The 21,875-nt window shown below is 39.5% G+C and overlaps 1 protein-coding gene and 1 long non-coding RNA gene across 2 annotated transcripts in view; one reads left to right on the top strand and one right to left on the bottom strand.

The window, feature by feature from the left end:
• Positions 1 to 5: 5 nt before the first annotated feature.
• LOC122996048 lies at positions 6 to 19,478 on the bottom strand. The gene is made up of 4 exons (XR_006406923.1): positions 19,405 to 19,478; positions 18,368 to 18,410; positions 18,226 to 18,254; positions 6 to 5,239 (listed from the first exon to the last, which is right to left on the bottom strand). It is a non-coding gene; the product is annotated as an uncharacterized LOC122996048 (long non-coding RNA).
• The window catches only part of gabra3 (gamma-aminobutyric acid type A receptor subunit alpha3), a 97,815-nt gene continuing 86,657 nt past the window's right edge, over positions 10,718 to 21,875 (top strand). The window contains exon 1 of the mRNA XM_044371571.1: positions 10,718 to 13,158. The gene's annotated coding sequence lies outside the window, so the exon portion shown is untranslated. The remainder of the gene's footprint in view (positions 13,159 to 21,875) is intronic.

Below are 21,875 nucleotides of genomic sequence, written 5' to 3'. Positions count from 1 at the left end.
TAAGTAAGGTCCAAAAATACCTTTAAAATAAAATAGTGAAAACAGTATAACACTCGCCTACTGTTTTAGCACAATGCTCTCATCTCTCAGCCAATGGGGATAAGCACAGTTACCAATCCACACACGCCATTACAATTTATATCTCACCACACTCACCATGCTGCTGTCTGTCTGAGATCCCTGACAAGCTCTCAGATTCTTTATTCTGTTCCACCATCCGCACTGCTGTGGAAGTACCACTGACAAGGTTAGTGCACTTATGTTGACAAATGAAATACACTGCAACACGTCAGTTTTATTCAGAGCATGAGAAAGATTATGTAGAGAATATACTATAGGAGTGAGAGAGTGAATTTATTATGGACACTTATGTCACGGTCACACCAAAGTCGCAAGACTTTGTCCTTGTTTGTATAACTGCTTGCTTGTGTGGAATTCTGCATACATGTATAGACTTTAAGGAGCAGACTAGTGGGGCCATTCTATGGTTGACTATGATAGAGAAAAACAACAATACAGTGTTCAATAATAAGGTGTATCATTCTCAACTTGTGGAATGCTACTGTTAGCCTGATAACCAGCTCCAAAGTAAAGTAATTATCACTTTACCAATTTTGCTATAACTGTGGCATCAGGATATAGAAGCACCAATGATGGGATCACTTGGACAGGTAGACAGCGCAGAAGGCAAATTTTAAAAACCAAGACCAAGGACAATGAAAAACCTATTGTTTATTTGCTCTGATCTGAATCTCTGGATAAATTGGTAAGCTTGTTGCATTTTGACCTTGGTTCAGGAACATAAACACAGGAAGATGGTTCTGCAGAAGGTCCAATCTGCCCAAATATCAATCAAGGCAATGAACTTTGGTGGTAGTCATGATCAGACCTCAATTCACTGTGCTAGCAACACCAGTATGCAAAGCAGACCTGGCTATGGGAGCTGTTTAGCTCAAACTTTCAGAGTACGTCCTGTACTGGGGTCAAATTGAGATTGGATCACATTCTCCACACAAATAAACCGCTCCACAATTCGTTTTTAGAGGGTCTTGGTGTGATCATTTTGGTCTGCAACCGAGCACGATTGCTATGTTCAGATCTATGCAAATGAACCAGTGTCAGATTCAACTGGACTAAACAACACAGGTTTGAAAATGCCATAAGAGTCTACAGCCAGCAGCTCTATGAGGCTGTACTAACATGAGTCAGCATGCTAACATGCTCACAATGACAATGCTAACATGCTGATGTTTTCGGAGATATAATGTTAATCCTCTTAGCTAAACTGAGAGTGCAGCTGAGGCTGATGGAAATGTTACTAGTTTTGCAGGTAAAACTATGGTAACTGATTTTTATTTTGTGAACCTACACTACACTTACACTAGACTTAAATGGCATTTGGACTAACAGCATAGTTGAGCTGTTGCCCAAAAGTGGCCAATAGTAAGAGGTATCAGTAACAAACTAGATAGAGCAGTTATCTCAAAATCATTTTCTACTTTATCTGAAGCAGAAAAACTCTTGCCGTGATACTACAGTTGCCAAAAATGAGGCACCTCTACAGTGCCAGGAAGATGTTATTGGTGAGAATCAGCCATCCTCCCATTTCACTTTCTTGTCCACCAAATAATACTGTTTCCAGTGTGGGGTTAATAAGACCAGTCTTGACTGCATGCCACAGGGATAATTCCCCACTGTGATACCTCTAGGGTAGACTGTGACTCATCCCCCTCCTCCACACATATTTTCCGAGAAAATTTGATCATTAGTAGCGGATGTCTTCCAGGTTCAAGTCTGCATTTCTCACCTTGACATTACAGCTCCATAGCCCCAGTGGTAGGGGATTAAATTTATAGCAAACTAGCTTGCTACAGTACTCTTCTCCCACTGGGCACAGAGCAAACAGGGTTATTTTGTCCAATTTGAAATGTGTTATTCAAAATAGTGTCCTGCAGTGTGATGGCACAGTCACCTCATTATCAAAATATTCATTTATCAAAATTCAGAGGACAGAGAGTCCTTAAATGCCGGGCCATGTGTACAGCATCAACTGTGAAAACCTGACACTGTTTTCTGGTAATTGTCCCTTGTGGGAGCCTATAAAGAGGAATAATGGCTCCAGTGTGCTTTGTTGGATCCAGAGAGTAATATCAACTACAAGTTCAGTAAACAGAATATCTCCATGCTGTTTAGTAATATAATCAGAGAAATTAAAACATCTACTAAACTAGAAGAAGAACTCAAAACAGACACAAACACAATCTGTAAAATTCAAGCAACCGTGTGAGGCTTTTCTTTGCAGCAGACCTTTTAACACAAGTACAGCTGAAAATCTGATGCTTTGGAGACGTTTAAGGCAATATTAATGTGCAGTTGCCAGTTTATTAGGTTCACCTGTACAATTTTATGTAATTTGGTGCAATAGTGCTGCAAGAAATAATTTGTTTATCAAGCAAAAATACCAAATAACCACTGTTTACAGCATTTTAAATGTGAGGATTTTATGAATCTCTCAGTTTTATATAAGCATATATTGAGTATATTTGGGTTTGGTCAGACAATCAAGCAACTGTAGATGTCACATTAGACTTTGGGAAACTGTAATGGGCCTTTTGCACCAATTTCCACATTTCATAGACTACATGATCAAAAATGTAATCTATAAATCAATCAATAATGAACATAATAATGAGTTAGTTTCAGCCCTACTGGTAATTGACACAGTGTAACAGTGATTCATCTCTATGAGGTTGTACTTTTGAGGCTGGACTGAATTATATTGAGATGTGTAATATATACATGAGAGGAAAAGAATATTAAAAAAAACAGTCACAGGTGCTGAACACACCGGGGTGTATTGTAAGAAAATTATTTTGAGTGACAAGCACTCTTTTCATGTATGGGTATGCTTTCTGTTCTGATACAAACCACAGAATGACTAAGACCTACCACAGAGTTGCTTTTGTTGATATCACTGGACGCCTTGCTACTGTCTTGACTGCACATGGACACATTTGCTTCTGTCAAACCTATGCATACCTCTGTGACATACACGTCCATATATCAAACCAGTACTTGTTTTTGTTCTTGTGTGTGTGCTGGGAAAAAAAAAAAAAAGACTCAGCGGTTGGAAATCGTGGCCAGTGTTACACAGACCTTTAGGATGTGCTGATGTGCTTTGTGTGACTTAAAGCCCTGATTCAAATGTCACAACTCAAATTCCTATGTTGATTACTGCACAGTTCACTGTGACAGGTCTGACACATTCAGAAGGCTACTGAGGACTTACGGTGATTGTAGACACAAGGCCACATTGGTTCATTGATCATGCAGAGCTGACAAGATAACTGCTTCAAAGACTTTCATTACCATACCTTCTCCTGTGATTGTAAAGGTCATGACCCTTCTTGTCAGCCTCCATGTTGATCAATTCCAGTCATCTGACAGATTTTATTCATTGTCAGAAAATGGGATACAATCAATCTTTTTTTAATTTCTTAGGAATCCATGATCCAGTGGTGATTTATGTGTATAAAAAACAAAATCAGCTTTCAGACACGCCCACAAACAAGCGTGTAGTGAATCAGATTAAAATCGCTGGCTAAGACTTTGAGTAAATGCATTTTATTAACCACAACCTGTCATCATATCATGAATTACTGTAAGCCACCTATCCCTTGAGATGAATTTTCAGACTTCGGGTCCCAGATACAGCAAAGTCGTTTCTCTTCCACCACAGCCACTTGCTGCTCTGTTTTTCTATCTGCCTCTGAAGATGCCTTTGGCTGTTGATGAAAGCCCCGGCCACGTTTTTTTCAAGCTATAAACTGTTCACTGTTCAGCCTTGGCTGCATGCACTGTGTTTCCACCGTGTTTATGCTTTTTGCTTCCATATGCCTGATCTAAAGCATTTACAGCATCTTCCTATGGCACAGTGAGCTCTCCAAAGTAAACAGAAAGCTGAGTGATGGGCTTTTGCAGGAGGTCAGGTCTTATATGCTGGTGTTTGTTTTCTTTGGCAAGAAAGCAAGTTGGTATTTGTGTGCTTGCATTTCCCCTTCCCATGTGTACCCAGGCTGACCTAACTTGTGCCTACTCAATAATTCTTTCTTATTTTCTTTCCACCTAAATGCCATAATGATGTATGGTTGTCTCTCATAACACATCAATAATTAATTTCTCTTGGTTTACTTTGAATTACTACTTCCACGCACTGCAGCAAATGGTTATGCTGCCAGTGCCAACTGTATCTACAGAAAGACTAACTTTGCATCCTCTAAGGATGTATCGCAAGTATTGCTGTGTCTCTCCCTCTTTCCAGATAAGCTTCTTTCCCTCTTTACTTTCTGAATTCATCAAATATCCCTAGCTAACATGAGAAACCTTGGCAACAACAGGGGATTTACAGCAAGATCTTTTACAAAGTGATTTTCCTTTTATAAGACCTTTACTTACAGTAGCGTACTATAAGACTCACCAATAGAATATTTGACTGGACAGAAGGAATCATGAACACAGGCACAAGTAAGGATGTTATGTCATTTTGTGCAAATAAAACTGCACTTCATACAGTTTATACATGTTTAGCTTGTTCAATAACAAATTAATTTGTGCAAATTGAAGGGTAATTTCCGCTCACAATTTAATTGAAGGATCTAAGGTTGTTATGTCTGTACGACTGCTGCGGGAAATGTTCCCTGGCAGAAGTAATTCTTTTGAGTATTCTCCACCCAAAAAAATCTTGAAAGCATAGTTTCTGCTTCATAAAATCCACATCACAACTGCAAACTCTTTGAAGCCTATAGAGCTGGCTGACAGGCAGGTTCTTTCTCAGTGATGCTACATGTGGCTCAAACCAACAGGGCGTGTCTGAAGATGTACATCTAAGAAACGGATATTATGTGAACTTTCTTTTTTTTACTTGATAAAACCTTGTGTTAAAGAAAGAGATGAATTAAACATGCTCAATATCACAATACACTTATATGAAAGCTACATGAAAACCTACATTCAGCCTGTGTGCTATCATTGTGAAAGAGGACAAAATTTTTTTGACATTCTCTGAGGAGACATATCAGACAAGTGTGTGTCCTTAATGAAAATCTGTCAACAGCTTGTACACTTTAGGTAAACCATATGTTATGTAGCTGGTCTAATGTGTGTACCTTGCAAATGTGACATTCTGATATTCATTTGCTGAATATCATCCTCCTAATCTTTCCTGACTGTCTGCTTGGATCTGTGTGATAAAGACAAACACACAAATTAGAAAATAAACAAGCATGAATTTAAAACATTCTTTCCATCAACCAGCCAGTCTATCACATTGTAAGACAGTGAGGAACGTGTCTTACACTATAATTCTCTCTTGGTTTAAAAAGAGGAATTCATAATGTAGCTCTTCTTCCAACATTATACGAATTTTATGAGCACAGTCAATAGTATTCATCATTGTTTTACTATCACCATTGCATTCTAACAGAATCGTGCTTTCGCTGAATTTCTCTCCTCTAATATTAACATTAAATGTGCATTATTCATTGTGTCATTATTATTCTATTTAGCTTCAGAAGCTTAAATACCCAGGGTGACTGAATCTCCAGAAATCTCCAGAGAGCTATTTTTGAGAACAAATGTAAACTTCTGTTCTGCGCTCGACAGCCAAACAGGCACACACTTCTGGGACGAGCAGTGCTCACCTCGTCTCATGGGGCCAACTGTGATGTATATATACACATCTGGGGAAGACTATGGAGGGTTTCAGTTTAAATATGTTGTTGGCCTCCATTTCAGCCATCTAATCAAGGACTGATTAAGGATTGGAATACTCAGGAAAATGTAATAAGCCACAATTAACAAGGTGATAGGATAGAAAACCAGCAGTACCCCCGAGTGCCAGGGAGCAGGATTGAGAAGTGTTGCTGTAAAGTGACGTGTTTTACCATGAGCACCTCTTGTCCTCTGAGCAGCTACACATCTTGTGTCTAGAATGCCCATCTGGGATTATTTTGAATTAAATGGCCTGAATTCAGATTGCTGCTGTGTCTTTATGGGCATTACATTTGTGCAGCATGAAACCAAGTGGGAGTCATGATCAACTTTGGCTTCCTTTAACCACGATGGTATTCTGTACATAATCTCAACTATGATCACGACCTATCCCTCACCTTAAAGGATAGGTTCACAATTTTTGGCTGGACTGGCCACAGACCAGCCGTATAACCCCAAATGTCTGTCCATCACTGACTCACTGAGTGATGAAGTTACACCATTGGCCGGCCGGCCAGCCCAGTATTAAAGTCTCCCCATTGGCTGTTGCTCTTTCAAAATGAGTTTCAATTACATCCTCAGGGGGTGTCTACAACAGAGCTCCGGGCGCAGCACAGTCCTGAAATAACTTTTAAAAACACAGACCAAAGCATCTCACACGGAGGCTCCGACACTGACACACCAACCCACAGATACAAAGACACACGATAGATCCATTTTACCAGCCTGCAGCGAGCAGCTAGATAGCATGGCTAGCATTGTTAGGATAGTCATGCTGTGCTGTGTATAGTCAATAGAGTGTATAAAAATAAAATGTAGCTGCTAGCTGCAGTATTTCCCATTTAACAGCACGGTGCTAGACATGTGAAGGGTGTGTTTATGGTGTTTGTGTGTTCGACGTCACAGCACAGATATAAAGTCACACCGCTGATGGACTGTAAACCTAGCATGCTAATCCTACGTAAACATATGGATGAGACAATGTTTACAGACATCTGCAGATAGAGTTATAATTAAAATTACAAGAAGTTCTCTTTTGAATCAAACATTCCAAGATATGAGTGGAAAGTATTGTTCTTACAATTGCATTTATAACCCTTTTTGACTCAAACTTAGCTTAACCATGTCATGTGATATGTTACTTCAGTACACTTTAACAATATATCACTGGGACCACTACAGAAAATTGCAGATGAACATTTAATATCCAGGAATTCACATTATAGACACTACCACTGACTGTCCCTGTAACACATTAGCCACAATTTTGCATTGACCGTAAATGGTCCAGCCATATAGGTTTTTACCTAGTAACTATTCTGTCTTAAAACAACAGTCAGATGCCCATATGAACACTGAAAGACGATTTCCTCGCTGTAATCGTTCCTCCTGTTCATAGTGGCTTTGAAAAGATCCCCTTTAAAGGTGTTTTCAATGTAAATGATGGGGGCCTAAATCCACAGTGTGTCCACATGTTTTATCTTCAGCTTAAGCAGTCTTAGTTAGTCATGTCAAGTATCTGCCACAGTAACAGTATTTTTAGCATCAAATTCTCTTTTTGTATTTCCTTGGAGAATGTTTCCCTGTTGAGCTGCGGTGGAAGTATAGTAACAAAAAGAGGGACTTTGGCAGTAAAAAGACTGTAATGTTGACAGATGTCTACTTGATTTGACTCATTTGGACAACTGAAGCTTCATATTAGTTTCAGTTAAACTTTTAAAGACATTTTTGCACAGAAGGATTCTGTGCATCCTTCTGCAGAACAGGAGGGATGATTGTGGCAAGAAAAACCTATTTCAATGTTCATTTGGGCAACTGACTGTTGTTTTAAGACACACTCGAAAAATTGTGAACCCGTCCTTTAACAGTAGTGGCTCTCACACTGACAAACCACCTTTTTAATTTGTGTATAAGGATAAGCATTTACAGAAAGTAGACAGGCTGATGGATGGATGGGAACTTGTTAACAAGCAACAGTATTTTTCAAAAGCAATTAGCATCAAGCTGCTTTTCTGGAATCGTGACAAGTAGTGTTTATGTGCTGAATCCCAAAACATTTGGTGATTAATTATGAGCTTGACAATGATTTGTGTTGCTTGATTTTTGTGTGATGATCACAGCATTTTCCTTATACACTCCCACTGAAGCAATATACAGACATTTAAAGGCAGAGTTTGGCTCTGTGGTAACTGTGCACATTTCAGCCAGAAGCATTCCTGTCATGAAGTGAAAACTAATATTGTAAAAAAAAAAAAAAAAAAAAAAAAAAAAAAAAAAGTTTGGCAACACAGATTCTGCACTCACACAGTTCTCGCTGTCAGAATCCAAACAGCTCAAGATCAAATTGCCCCAGTGGTGCATAGAGCAGAGCCCTGCAAACACATATAGCTGAGAAGTGTGCTGCATGTCATCACGAGGGGAAAGTGCCTACAGAAACATACCACTGCAAGAGTATTTGATTACTCGGGAACGAGAACAGGAAGAGGCTGGGGTGGTAAAGTCACACTGTGCAGTGTGGCAGAACCTGAATGGAGGACAAGCTGACAGCTTAAATGAAGAGCTGACAGCTTCGATGAACTGCCTGGCATTAAACGCTGAAAGTAATTAGCATTAATAAAAATCAGCTGATGGCAAGCTGATGTGGCATGCATAACTTGTGTTTCCTGCCTGAACTTGTGAAAAGCTTTGTCTGTAAATACACACATTTTGTCACGTTTAATATGTAATTTACGCAACATTGTTTTATGCATAGTGATGAAGTTGATTATTATCATTATCATTAGGGGACCTATTATACTTTTCCTTATTTTCAGTCATATATATAATGTTACAATGTCGGATGTTCATATTGAACGTGGCCAAAATGTCAAATAATGAGGTAAACATACGTGGAAGTATTTAGTGTGAGCAAAAAAGACCAGCTTCAGATGCTTGATTTCTAAAGTTTTTTTCTATTTTCAGCCCAAGCTGACGTCGGCTCATGACATATTTCTTAGTATGGTCATCTGTTCCATGCACAGCACTGAAGTTCACTGCTCTGCTCCGCAAACATTATGGTGTTTTTCCATTGTTTTGGGGGTAGACACACCAAGCCATGACTCGTGTCAAGCTAGCAAGCTGTCAGTGTTTTTTCCATTACATGGCAGGGCAAATTAAGTAGTAAGTAGTTTACCTGTTGGAGGTGTGGTGATCGTCTGCAGCTCTTCATCAAACATCATCATCACTGTGGCTGTTTCTGCTTGTACTATTCCTCTCTGTATTATTTCTAACTGATCTGCTGAACAGAGAGCTCCAAATATCTCCATATGTTGTTATATCAAGCGGTTTTTAACACCACAAACAAAGCTCTGTTAATTTGGTGAGGAACATGTTTCATTTCCTGTAAATTCTTCAAAATAAAAGTCTCCAATTAATTAGTCATTTAAAAACTTTTAATATGAAGCAGTAAGGCAGGAAATGTTGGGTTTGCATCGGTGGTAACTTAACACGAGTCTGATATGGCTGCCTCTCAGCAGGCTTACAGAAAGCTGGCCAATCAGAACAGAGAGGGCTCATTGGGAGGGGGCCTTAAAGAGACAGGTGCTAAGACTGCCTGGTAAGAGACAGAGGCTGAACTGAGGGGCTACATAAAGGGCCAGTACAAGATAAAGTGTTTTGAACTGTAAATCCTTCAATGCTACTCTAGTGGAGGCCAAAAATAAAAATATAGAGCTTGAAATGAGCACAATAGGTCCCCTTTAAGCAATTTAAGTAGCTACTTAAAAGGTACCACAAGGGGGCTCCACAGTGGGTAGTTAAACAGTGATTGATCTCATCTGACAGTACCATGTAGCATGTCTCCAAGTATCTAACACATGGCTCCGTCTTCATGAAAGAAAAAGCATCAAGTCTTCAATCATCTCACATTTATTTATCAGCCCTGACAACCCTCACACCTGTGGCTCAGACCTGGCCACACACACAACAACTGAGAGCATGAGCCCCTTGGTTGAATTTACAATATGCGATAATGAATGTAGGAAAAACAGCAGCCAAGAGACTCTTTTTCAGGAATACGAAATGTCTAAAAAGGTTACATTCATTAGGCGCAGAGAATAGAAGAAAGCAAGAGAAAACAAAAAAAGCGAAAGGTTGGATGTAACAATGAGATTGCTTACAAACATGACATTCAGATACATGTGTTCACACCTTCAAGCTCCCCAGTGCAACCTTTTGGCCAGCAGTACCTCTCGAGGCTCAAGCATCTCGCTCAGAGTGACCCCCCCCCCCAGAAGTAATTGTCATCGAGCGATAAGAATTTCACATTCACATCCAAACTAAGCTGGATTGTGTACCGACAACCTCTGAGTCTCAAGTCTGCTTCTCGAACAATGGGACGACAGGGATTACAGTGTTTGGACCTGAAATGTGCTACAAACGACAGATTCAGTGATGCAGCAATGGTAGGATTTGTCTGTTAAATGCTGATATGGATGAGAAGACATCAACTAGTAAACAAATTGCAAATGCAACTGGGCATTTTTATTATAAAATGATCTCACATGATACAGAAATGTGGAATTATCTAAGAATCTAGCATATACATCTTTCTCATATATACATGATTCAGTATTTGTCAAGTCCATTTTTAAATAAACTTTCACCCTTTTTGGCATACAGTTTTTGGTGTAATATGGCTCAAAAAGCCAACATCTTTTTCCACAAGCTGGGACTAATTAACAAAAGCAGCCGAGACATACACATATCTCAGTGTCAGTTTTGCCGGAGTTTATAATTATTAGCTGCAGGACATGATTATGCCGGCTTAAGGAATTAATGAAAGGAAGCTAACTGTAAGGCACTTGGTAACTGTAGAAAGCGTGGAAATGGCACATTGTGCTTGATTCATTTTACCACTCCTGCTCAGCCACACATTTTGGAGGTATGGGAACTGAAAAAAAGTGAAACAAATCTCATGCTTTCAGCTGGTCACATTTGCAGGTACTAGGAGTGGATTACAAGTAAAAACAAAGAAGGAAAGAGATTAAAGATACAGTTTAGACAGCAGGTGGCATTAATGATATAGGCAGCCTTTAGCTTTGGGGAGCATGGATGATTTTCACCCTAAAATAAACAGTCAGGACCTGCAGTCAGGCGCTAAAACTCTGACTCTATTCCAGCTTCACAGGCTCCTTGGCAGAACTGCTCGGCACCTCTTACTCTGCTCGCCCACAGGAGCTCACAGCAAATCAAGTTTATTACAACCTCTAATTAGAATTACACTCTCAAAGGGCTTGACAATGAAACAATAAATGAAAATGATAAATGAAAATGGCACGCCCAACCTTAGACCATCAGTGAGAACAAAGGGGAAACCCTCCATTGGAAACTTAATTAGGGACAAGATGCAAGACACCTTGGGCTGGACTTCTTGAAGAGGAATTCCCCTTCCAGAAAAGCCATGCAGTAGGTGGTGAACTAAATGGTAAAAAAATATGGACATGTGCTGTACTGATTTAACTGTGTTTTATTTTCAGAAGGCAGGTTCATGTTGTATTTGAAGCTCAAAACAGTTGCCCCACTGAACTGTGTTCAAGCCCTGTGAGAAGCTGCAGCAGAATGCTCAGTTTCTCAAAAAATTAAGCTATTGGCAAAGTTGTCCTATGGGGTATTATAAATGATAGCAAACAAAATTAACATACTGTGTGGCTTGAAAAACAGTAAAACATATCCTTTAATTCTTTAATCATCCACCCCGCTAAAGTAATTTAAGACTAACTGCTACAGTTTCACTTAAGTCACCTAAAGGTTCGGGCCTCGTCTGAGCTGATATGATAAATGAAATCTCAGAGGGTTTGGCTGCAAAAGTTGTTAATTTATTACTCATAAATGTAAAGCGTTTATTTGGTTTGCCACTGGCTACCGTAGCTTGACAGCACTGGCATCCAGAACATTACCAGGACTATCATTTTCACTTTATACTGCAGATGCAACATTTAGCAGTAGCAGGCTACTGGATATTAAAGTGGACTACTGTAAAATGTTTAAAGACCTGAAAGGTATCTTTAACAAATATGAGAGCGTCAACCGAACAAGACAGTAAATTCAAGTTTGGTAAATTGCTATGACGCACTCAGCATGCCTGTGTCACTTGAGACAGCCTGTACTTTAGATTTGCATGCTCGTCTAACTATACATTAAAATACATGTAAGCAACATGTATCAACTAGACTTGTAGGGGCCTATCACGTGTATGTATTTAGGAAAATACAGCGGGGTATTTATGCATGTTAAGTTTAAGAAAGGAGCCAGTTTGGCTTCAGAATTAAACTTGACAATTAATCTAAAAGATATCAGAGTTGCAAATTAATTTCAGCAACTTTCACATTCATGGAGCTAGGATATGTCAAGAGGGAGAAGCATTTTTTTCATGAGATCTAGTACAGGTTAAATGTGCACTGAAATCACACTGACAGGTCACTTTTATCAGTTTTGCTAGTTGCAACATATTACATCTTGCACATTAAAAAGCAGAAGACAAAATCAGGTCAGAGACTGCTTGCTGCTTGCACAAACATTCACACAAGCACGCCTGGGACTTGGCACAGTGCAAGCGCAGTCTTGTAGCCTACTGTTTGCAGCTGCACGAGCAGAGGTTAGAGGTGACATTGCACACCTTGCACAAGGGCACCTTGAGCCCATCCTGAGATGAAGGTGAGTCTCATTTGTCTCTTTCTTAGCTCATCTCTCCAATTAGACCACACTACCCCAAGGTCACAGAATGGGAATGATCTGCTCCCATTTCCTACTACTGCAATGACTCAGATGAGATTGCTATATCACTGTCAGCAGCAGCTCACAGGCTTGGCATCTCTGTCAACCGTGGTTGGACCTTGGGCACCTGCGTCAGTGCTCAAACCGCGGAGCCCGCTGAATAAGTGGGCCCACTCACTGCTGTTTCTCGCCTGGGAGGTTGTTGTGCAATAACGCACAAGGGGAGTAGGGGGGGGGGGAGTCCCTTCCAGCTGTCGAGAGCATCTTTGACAAGCTGGTCGGTGAACAGTGAGCGCACCGCAAACGTCCACCGCATGTCCATGTGGGCATTGATCCGCGTGACAGATTACCGCCTCTAAACCAGCCCTCCGGTTCAGGGTTTGCCCCTCCTGGCCAGCACCAATCTGAGATGGGTAGAAGGAGGGGGCGGGAAGGTTAGTTTGAAGAGGGCTGAGCTTTGCGAGAGGACGCCGATTTCCCTATTATTTTACCGCTGGAAAAAAAAACCCAAACCCAGTGGACAATAACAGCTGAGGGAGAAATCAGTCGGACCAAACGTCAGAACCTCATTAACTCCACGGAAACCAGGTCGGGAGAGAGAAGAAACAACCAGAAGACAACCCCTTATTCCTGCTGGTGAGATTATGATTTTTTTTAATGCTGTAGTCATTACCTATGGTGTGTTGAATGTAACGTGATTTGTGAGGTTTCGCACATGTCGCTGCCAGGACAATAGCTGGAGATGGTTGCAAATGTGCTCAATAGCAATGTTTCATTCACATGCAACAACTGCTGTTTGCGTGGCTGCTGCAGTATAATTGATGGTTTAACAGGTCTCCCTCGCATGCTGAAGTGGAGATGATGCTGATGAGAGGATGCGGCGCTGCATGCCGTATAGAGGCTGCTGTGATGAAGCTTTTCGCCAGGGAATTAAGTATTGTTTGGGCAGTATAAGCAACAAATGAAACAGTATGGGAGGGTTTTTTGTTTGGTTTTTTTTGTTGTTGTTATTATTTATATTTTTGCGGGAATGCAGTTCAGACAATGGCGGTGTTAAATGATTTTCTCCAGCTTGAGTGGACTTCTCAGGACGGTCGAATGGCAACACAATGCGACACTACGGCTGTGGCGATAATTGTTACTTTCCGTTAATGGGCAATTAGGCTTAACGACGGTGCCAGTGACGTTTGTGTTAATAAACCCGCACCTGAGCCCCGTGCTTTGACCCAGCGCGTCGGAAACAGGCTACCGCAACCAGTGACAAGACTGTTGAGCAGAGGCTAACTTAACCTTGGAATGAAAAAAAGCCCCCTCTTATATACAGCGGAGGGTCTGGCAGCTGTCTGAAACAAGACTGCCAATAAAATAAACACCGGCGCCGTGTTTGTGTTACATTGTTCCGAAATGATAAGTTTAACTGACGCAAAAATCAGACTGACTGATGACGACAGAGAAAAATAACATTTCCATGCGGCCACGTTTTTCATTTCAGGGGTTCGTTTCTGTTAATAATTTAAACTAAACAGTGTTTTGCCTGGCATATAATGAGAAAACAAAAGCCTGGCTCGTTAAAAATAACAATTCTCTCTTGAAAAGATTCTCTGCCTGTCACTTCCCCCTCTTTACCTCTTACCCCTCCTCTGTGTCAGTGAGAATGCATGGCATACTGTAGTGTCAATGGCCACATATGCTGAGCAATATATATTTCATTAACATCAGACCCAGCATCATCATGAAACAGCAAGCCTATACATGCACACTCCCCTCCTCCCCCACCACCACCACTCCAAAAACGATCATGTGAAAGTGGGTCATAACAGACTACACAAACAAGATTCCCCAAAATTCTTGTTGTTTTGTTTGTTTGCTGCACAATAAGCAACCCAGTCTCACATCAAAATGTGTAATAACTACGTTGGTCCACAGCGCAAAACGTATTAGTTTCACAATAACAAAACTTGTGAGATGACCTATTCTTTTCTATTGGCCTGCGTCCACATCACGTGATTGTCAAGTTTCTGTCTGCGAAAACAAAAAAAAATGGCTGCCATTTCTTTTTCTCTCAGTGGAAAATGCGATATTTTAAGATAGCTTCAGCATTAAAATACGTTTTGATAACATTTCTCGCGAAAACTGTGCATTTTATTGTCAACATTTTTGTTCAGTGTATATGATGTCCAGTTTGTCAGCTATTCGTTGCTATGGTGGTTGCTATGGACGCTGCTCTGCTGAAACCACGTAGTTGCATGTTGTTTGAATCACTGTCTTTGCGTTGTGTAGGCTAGTTATCTGAGCTGTTAAATTATTTGTGTTATTTTATGTAATTGTTTGATGTTCTCTCAATAAAAATGTAGATTTTAGAGCGCCCCAAGGATGAATTCCTTGAAATCCAGAATTTGAAGTTTTGTGGGACTCACCCGAAAGTATTTTCCTCATCATGTTAAGGTTTTCTTTTAATGATATCTTTAACATTTCTCAACACAAAAACACGAAAGTGTCCTTGATAACTCAACAACAAGATAGGTTCATATTAAGGCCATTAGTTTGAATTATTTTTCCTTCAATTCTGAGAAAGTTTTTTTGTCAGTTTTTGATAGCGCTAGGCTAAGGAAGAGGATTGTGTTGTTGGCGGACTTGGCACTTTCGACTACTGTTTTGGGTTGTCTGCCATCAGTGGGCTTCATTCCATTTCAAATTGCCGCCAGTCAGCCTCAACGTCAATCAAAACACCACTATCTCTGTTAAAAACAGGCGTTTCATAGCCTGTGGTTGTAAAATGTGAAGTTGCTTATTTAATTTTATATTCCCCAGTCTTCAGCAATTAATATTGAGCCACGTCATCCAATAAAGCAATCCAACGTTGTGTGTTTGTGTGCGTGTTTGTGTGTGTGTGGTCTGACAGATGGAGTTATCAAACTGGACTTTACATTTCACATCCCTCATTTGCACTTGTCACTTTCATATATTTCATCAAACTGGACTTAAGATTGTACATTGCATTCAACCTCCACTGTTACATAATTTAATTATTTATTTACATGTCACATTTAATTTTTGCTCTTGTCACCTTCATATATTTCATACACTTAATTTCTTTGTCCGCAGCACAGTCCATATTTCCTTTGTACAGTCAATATTACATTTCAAGTCTTATATCCCATTTCAAAAACTATTACTGTTCCATTCTCTAAATAGATTTTAAAATTTCAATTTCATTTTAATAGTACTTAGAAGAATAAAAATAAACTAAACTATGTTGCGTTTTTTGAGAGCAAACGCCAAGACGCATTCTTTATATGCTTGCACTGGCTAATAAAACAGATTATGATTGAATGGGCTACTGTATGTCATGCTGACATAAAATCCCAAAACCAAGAATCATAAAGATGCAAAGAATCTCCAGGGTTGTGTTAATAATAGCCTATGCATGTGTCGGTATTTTGACGACCTGGGAATGAAAACAGGTTGGTCTTTTCAGCCCTAATCCAAACCCAAACACTTCAGGCCTTCCTCCAAGCCTGTACTAATGCCCTAGATTGTCAGCAGTATTGTATTCTCTGAAGGTGACTCATTTTGGTCACTATTACCACCAAAAAAGGAAAAACAAACAAACAAAAAGCTTCATTTTATATATATTGGTCCTTCAAAGTTCTCTGAAACCAGGCCTGGGGTGCTTGTTCAAGCTCATTTTTCTGATAAGTTTGTTTTTAATTAGCTATTTGATGATATAAAAAGGGGGTGTGATGTCATGATTGACAGCTGTGACAGGCCCTCTCAAACCTCCGTCAGGCAGCAGGACGACTGAGGGGGCATGTCCTGTAGATAGAAAGCCTGAAAAAATCTTCGTAATAACTGACAAACATCATACACATTCACTAAGTAACAAAGATTATGCAAATTTCACACCAGAAATGTTATCAAAATGCACTGTAATGCATTTAAACTATCTTAAAATATTACATTTTCCACTGTGATATAAAGAATGTCAGCCATTTTTGTTTGTTTTTGCAGACAGACACCTGACAGTCACATGACCTGGATGCAGGCCAATCGAAAAGAATAAGCCAAAAACAAAAAAAACCAAAACATAGGCATCTCACATTTTTAGAGCTGTTATTGTGAAACTAATACATTTTGTGCTGTGGACCACTATTACACATTTTGATGTGAGGCTGGGTTGCAATAAGACATGGTCACGCACATATAGGCAACACATGATTTCCACCAAAGAGTAGTATTGGATGAAGTCCCTGACTGAGCACCTATGCCTTTAAAAATTGATTATTTGGATGCGTCTGTGTGCTTAATGTTGTAACACAATTACCATAGTGGCACTTTTCCAGATAAAGCAGAATTTATAACAAACAAACCTGTTGGTTCTGCATGCTTCAAAGTGGTGAGGTGAAAATATGTGTGCACAGGTTAAAAAGTAGGTTTGACATGATGCAGCCATTTCATCGAAGGAAGAACTGCAGTATGATATTTCATTAACTTTTACTTCATCTATTCACACTTTCCAGCCAGCCAGTGTCAGAGGCCATTCTCCGGTCTGAATTACTGGACAACATCCAGATCAAGGTTATAAGACGTCACACACTGAGGATAATTCTCCACTCTCTGCTCAGTGTTGTCACATCTTAAGGAGTTCCTCCTCTGCACATCATATATCCATGTTTTACCACACCTCTCATTTGATGTAATGCACAGTCATCTGTAGCTGCTCACAGCCGCCCCCTGCCATCTCTCAGTCTGCACGCTGCAAGGCTCATAATGCGATGACTCCCTGGACTCATGAGTGTGACCACAAGTAAATGACTTTTCTCAGCCAGTTTCTTCATCTGTTGAGACATACGGAGCAGAGACCCACCCCCACCCTCTTTTCACAGTAAATGGCTGCGTGGTGGAAGGGAAGCAAACTCAGATTTATTGTCCAGCCGTGAATGTGTCAGGAAGAGCAGATTTTGTTGAGGGAGAAGGTGTTTTCCTTTCTCAGAGTTACAGATGGATGTGCTTTGCTGCTGTGATTCGTGAACCTGCTACATTTGAAGTGGCGTGATTAGGAGATCTGTTTGTAATTGCCATTCATCGGATTGGATGCAGTCAAATAAAACATGTAGTAGGAACACGGGCAGATTGTTGCAGGGATTTGCATTTCTATATTGTTCCTTGAGGCACAGTAAGGCATGATGCAGTAAAATGCAAAGTATCTCGAGTGATTACAAAATAAACAAGGGTAATGTCTCGCAGAGTGTTAAGGGATAGTACTGTCTTTGTTTTTTGCAGGAGGCAAATATTCTACCCATAAATTAATGTTAATGTCTACAACATGTTTTGGGAATGACTCAGTATGCTTAATAATAGGGTTACCCTCCACTACTGCGAGCAAACTAGCCTACTTGTACCACGAAGCTTGTTTTGGAGATGTCAATATGTACTGAGATCCACCACAAAGCACAAGTAAAGGGGGGCAGGGGGATAGCGCACCAAGCTACTGTCTGATGATGAGAATGATAATAGCTGACAGGAGGTAATCACAAGAGCCCTAGTACATTATACATTGAAGCCTTGACCATGACCATGTCAGTCATGACCAAGAAGCTTTGAGGGTATATTTACAGCTTGACTTGAAATGTGGAACAAAGCAGGACAATGAGAAGGCCATGCTGGGTTAATACAGACGAGGAGAAATGGAGACACACTTACTTCACCTACCCGGCATGGCCAAGCATAATCTGTAGGATGAAGTGAGGAAATTAAATTTTTTAAGGTTGTAGTGCTTTTACATTTGAGGTTACTTACATTAGAATGTATCAATGTATTTGCTGCTTCCAAATATTGTACTTACCTCATTCATTCTCTGTCTTGGTGAGCTCCCATCATTTCCCCATCTATGTGCAGGAGAGGAGTAAGATTAATCACTGAGGCTCCATTCACATAGGAATAATGTTACCTCGAGACGCCTACTGATTTATGATAATTTCTGTGATTGTCACTGATCTTAATCCTGCACAGATCCTTCCACATCTGCCACTTGTTACATAAAAACTCGATGATTAGATGACCTGTATTACTGTATTTTGGCAGAGACAGAGGACTCCTGATGAGAACAATCTCATGTGAATGCACATCCCAGTAATTTAGGGACTAAAATTGCTTGCAAAAACTGCATAAAACATTTTCAACAAGTAAATTATTATGAGCAGATCAAATCATCAACTATTGTTAGATGAATGACTGTTGGAACTCGTGCCATAGTTGCACCATTACCCAATTCAAATATTTCCTGTTTAGCTTTTATTGAGATTGAAAGTATACATTTAAAAGTATATTAGCTTTCAACCACATGTCAGCAGCTGTTGAGGGGGTAGAATAACCATAAAAACGAGTAAAGAAATTTGCGCAACATTTTTCACAATTTATCGCATTTGCCTCCAAATTAATTCATGAGCATTCATTCCCTAACAATACATGAGCTCAGGATCTATTGTCACCACAGATGTGCACCTTTTGTCTCTCACACTCTGTGTATAGTGCACAGGAAGGAAGGGATGAGAAAATAGCCATTAGAGAATCATGTTCTATAGTCTACAGCCATGTACATTCCTCTGTGAGGCTGTACCTCAGCATGCTAACATGTTCACAATGACAATGCTAACATGTAGATGTTTAACACATTTACCATGTTTATCATGTTGGCTTAGCTTGTTAGCATGCAAACATTTACAATTTAGCAGTAAACAGATAGGAATATCATTAGTTATGCAGGTATTGCATGTCATAAACCAAAGCACTGGACAAAATTAAATTTTGGCCCAATGATGGCACTAGAGTAAAAACTAAAGTCTTTAGAATACTTTATCTGGGAACCATGAACGTCTGTACCGTTTTGTGCCAATCCATCAAGTAGGTGTTGAGATATATCACAGGATAGGTGAAAACTTCAACCTGCTGGTGCTAGAGGAAAAGTCAGAGGATCGCCAAATTTATTAGAATGCATCTTCTACAGACCTTGAATATCTCTTGTAAATTTCATGACAATCCATCTAACAGTTGTCAAGATATTTAAGTCTGAACCAATGTAGTGAACTGACTGACCAACAGACTGACATTGCAGAAAACAAAAAAGCATGAAATCCCAATGGGCATCTACATTTAGTTTTTTGTAGATTTGGAGCTAATTTGTAGTTATTGTTGGAATAATCTTTTTTATTGGTTGTTTTCAATAAGTTGAATTAATAACTGTTGGAAATATAAGGCCACCTTGCTCTTGCTTACTTTCATCTTCTCTCTTCAAGGTTTACTGTGACCTTTAAGGTTGACAGTCAAAATCTCTCAAATGTCAGAATCCTCCAGAAGCCTTAAGCTTCATATTAGGACTAGCTATATTGGAGAGGAAGAATGTCTGCAGGGCCTGAGAAATTTCTCCAAATGTCCAAGATTGTATTATACTCATTCATGACCAGAAATGGTTTTGAGGAAAGATAAATGATGTATTTAAAACTGTAAAGCCTTTCAAAATGTGTTTGTCCAGTGAAGAATTGCTCCAGTCATGCATTAATTTGATCAACTGGCACTGAAAAGGAATTAAAGCATTAAATATTAAACTTTTGATAGAAGTCGGCAGAGGACTAAGAGGTATTTTAGGCTTTTCAAGTCAAAGACAATAAGTGGTCAGTTCCTGATCCAGATAAGTTGAGAAGCATTGTTTGAAGGCAGTCCCTCAAGGAAATTATGATTTTGCGATCACAATAATTAATGCAAATTCAAGAAATCTGTGAGAGCCTCCAATATTGCTAAATTACCATAATTTCCATATGAAATGGTCAAATAAAAAGACAAATCTGGACAAGTCTGGACAAACTCAAATGAGGTTTGCATTCAGTTAGTCAGAGGAATACAAGTTGATGCATTAAGACAGCAAAGATGGACATAATCTACCTCAAACATGAAAATGGACACTTTGGAAATGAAACTATATTTTTATGTTAATGGATTTATTTTAATGGCAATATTGACTGCTTTTATTTGGTGCTAATGTTGAGGTGAAAGTACAGTATTTTATGTTTTATATAACTTGAGCTCATGGTTCTCATGTTCAGGAAATACATTTAAAATTTTGCACTGAAATAATTGTTTCTATGAAATGCAGTATGCTTTTTATTGAAAGAAGTGATTACATATGACTCTTCATTGGTGGTAGTATTTTTATTTATTTTTTTTTTTTAAATCACATTTTCCTTTGCTTGCAATTTTTCCTAATTCCCTCAATTTTACTGTAAAAAGAGCACATAAAACATTACAAATTGTATCGCAATTTTTGAGAAAAGCCACCGCAAAATCAAGCATTTTTGACTGCAATAATCACAGAAAAACTCCTGGAGGGACTGCTTGAAGATTATAGTCAAAGACAGTGGGTGCAAATGTTGTGAATCAATGTGCATGGCACAAATTGCAGCAAAGTGTGATGTGTGCAGAGGGAGTGGTGACACACTTTATAACTTCCTGTTCAAGATCTAAAAAAAAATCCCTACATGAAATTCTTGTTTTCTGTGATATCGCTATAAAATGTAATCAACACAATTCCATAAACAGCCATTATTCTGCACTACCACATCATCATGCACTACACGCCATCTCAATCATAGGTCTACCTCCATTGCAATTATAAATATGATGCTTCAGGCTCTACTTTTGTCAGACACACAGCTGTTGCCTCGGTAACCTGTTTTTTCTGGCTGAAGATACGAAGAGGTGATTATTGGGAACCAAAGGTTCTGAGGGGTTTTTTGTGATGTCAAGAGGAGAGAGAGGCTTTAATTGTCTCAAGATTTTTTTTTAACAAACCTGCACGTGTCGTAAGTGTCCTGAGGGTGCCACCATCTTCAACACTGATTTTTTTTTACCACATCAGCTAGGAAAAAGCGTAGTGTCAAGATATAACTGACCAGTGTGAGGCACACAAGAACGCAAGCGTTTTGGTGGTTATTTTTGCAACAGCCTGGTGCTGGCTGCTCAATAACTTATCAAAAAAAGGGTTGGGGTTAGGGTTGTGTGATCTCACTTTGGAACTCATGATTGAATCTTGACATCAAAATTACATTGCAGTTTTGACATATCTCCTACTGAGTCGGCATCTGCTTCCACCACAGTGCAAAATCATAAAAGCCTCACATAGATTGCTCCTCCTGGGTTTGTGCTGTTTACTGGATTTGCCTGCTTAATTTTATCCATCAAGAAATGTGTATTGTTTTCTTCAAGGGATGCCACTGGCCCTAAGATAACACTGGGGTCTCACCCTAAAACCTATGTCAGATAGTACGGGAGGCTGTAATGGTGGAAAGTAAAGTGAATCC

This window comes from Thunnus albacares, chromosome 13, assembly GCF_914725855.1.
Source record: "Thunnus albacares chromosome 13, fThuAlb1.1, whole genome shotgun sequence".
Taxonomy (NCBI): Eukaryota; Metazoa; Chordata; class Actinopteri; order Scombriformes; family Scombridae; genus Thunnus; species Thunnus albacares.
Note: the sequence above shows the minus strand (reverse complement) of the source record. Positions and strands in the feature narration are given on the sequence as shown.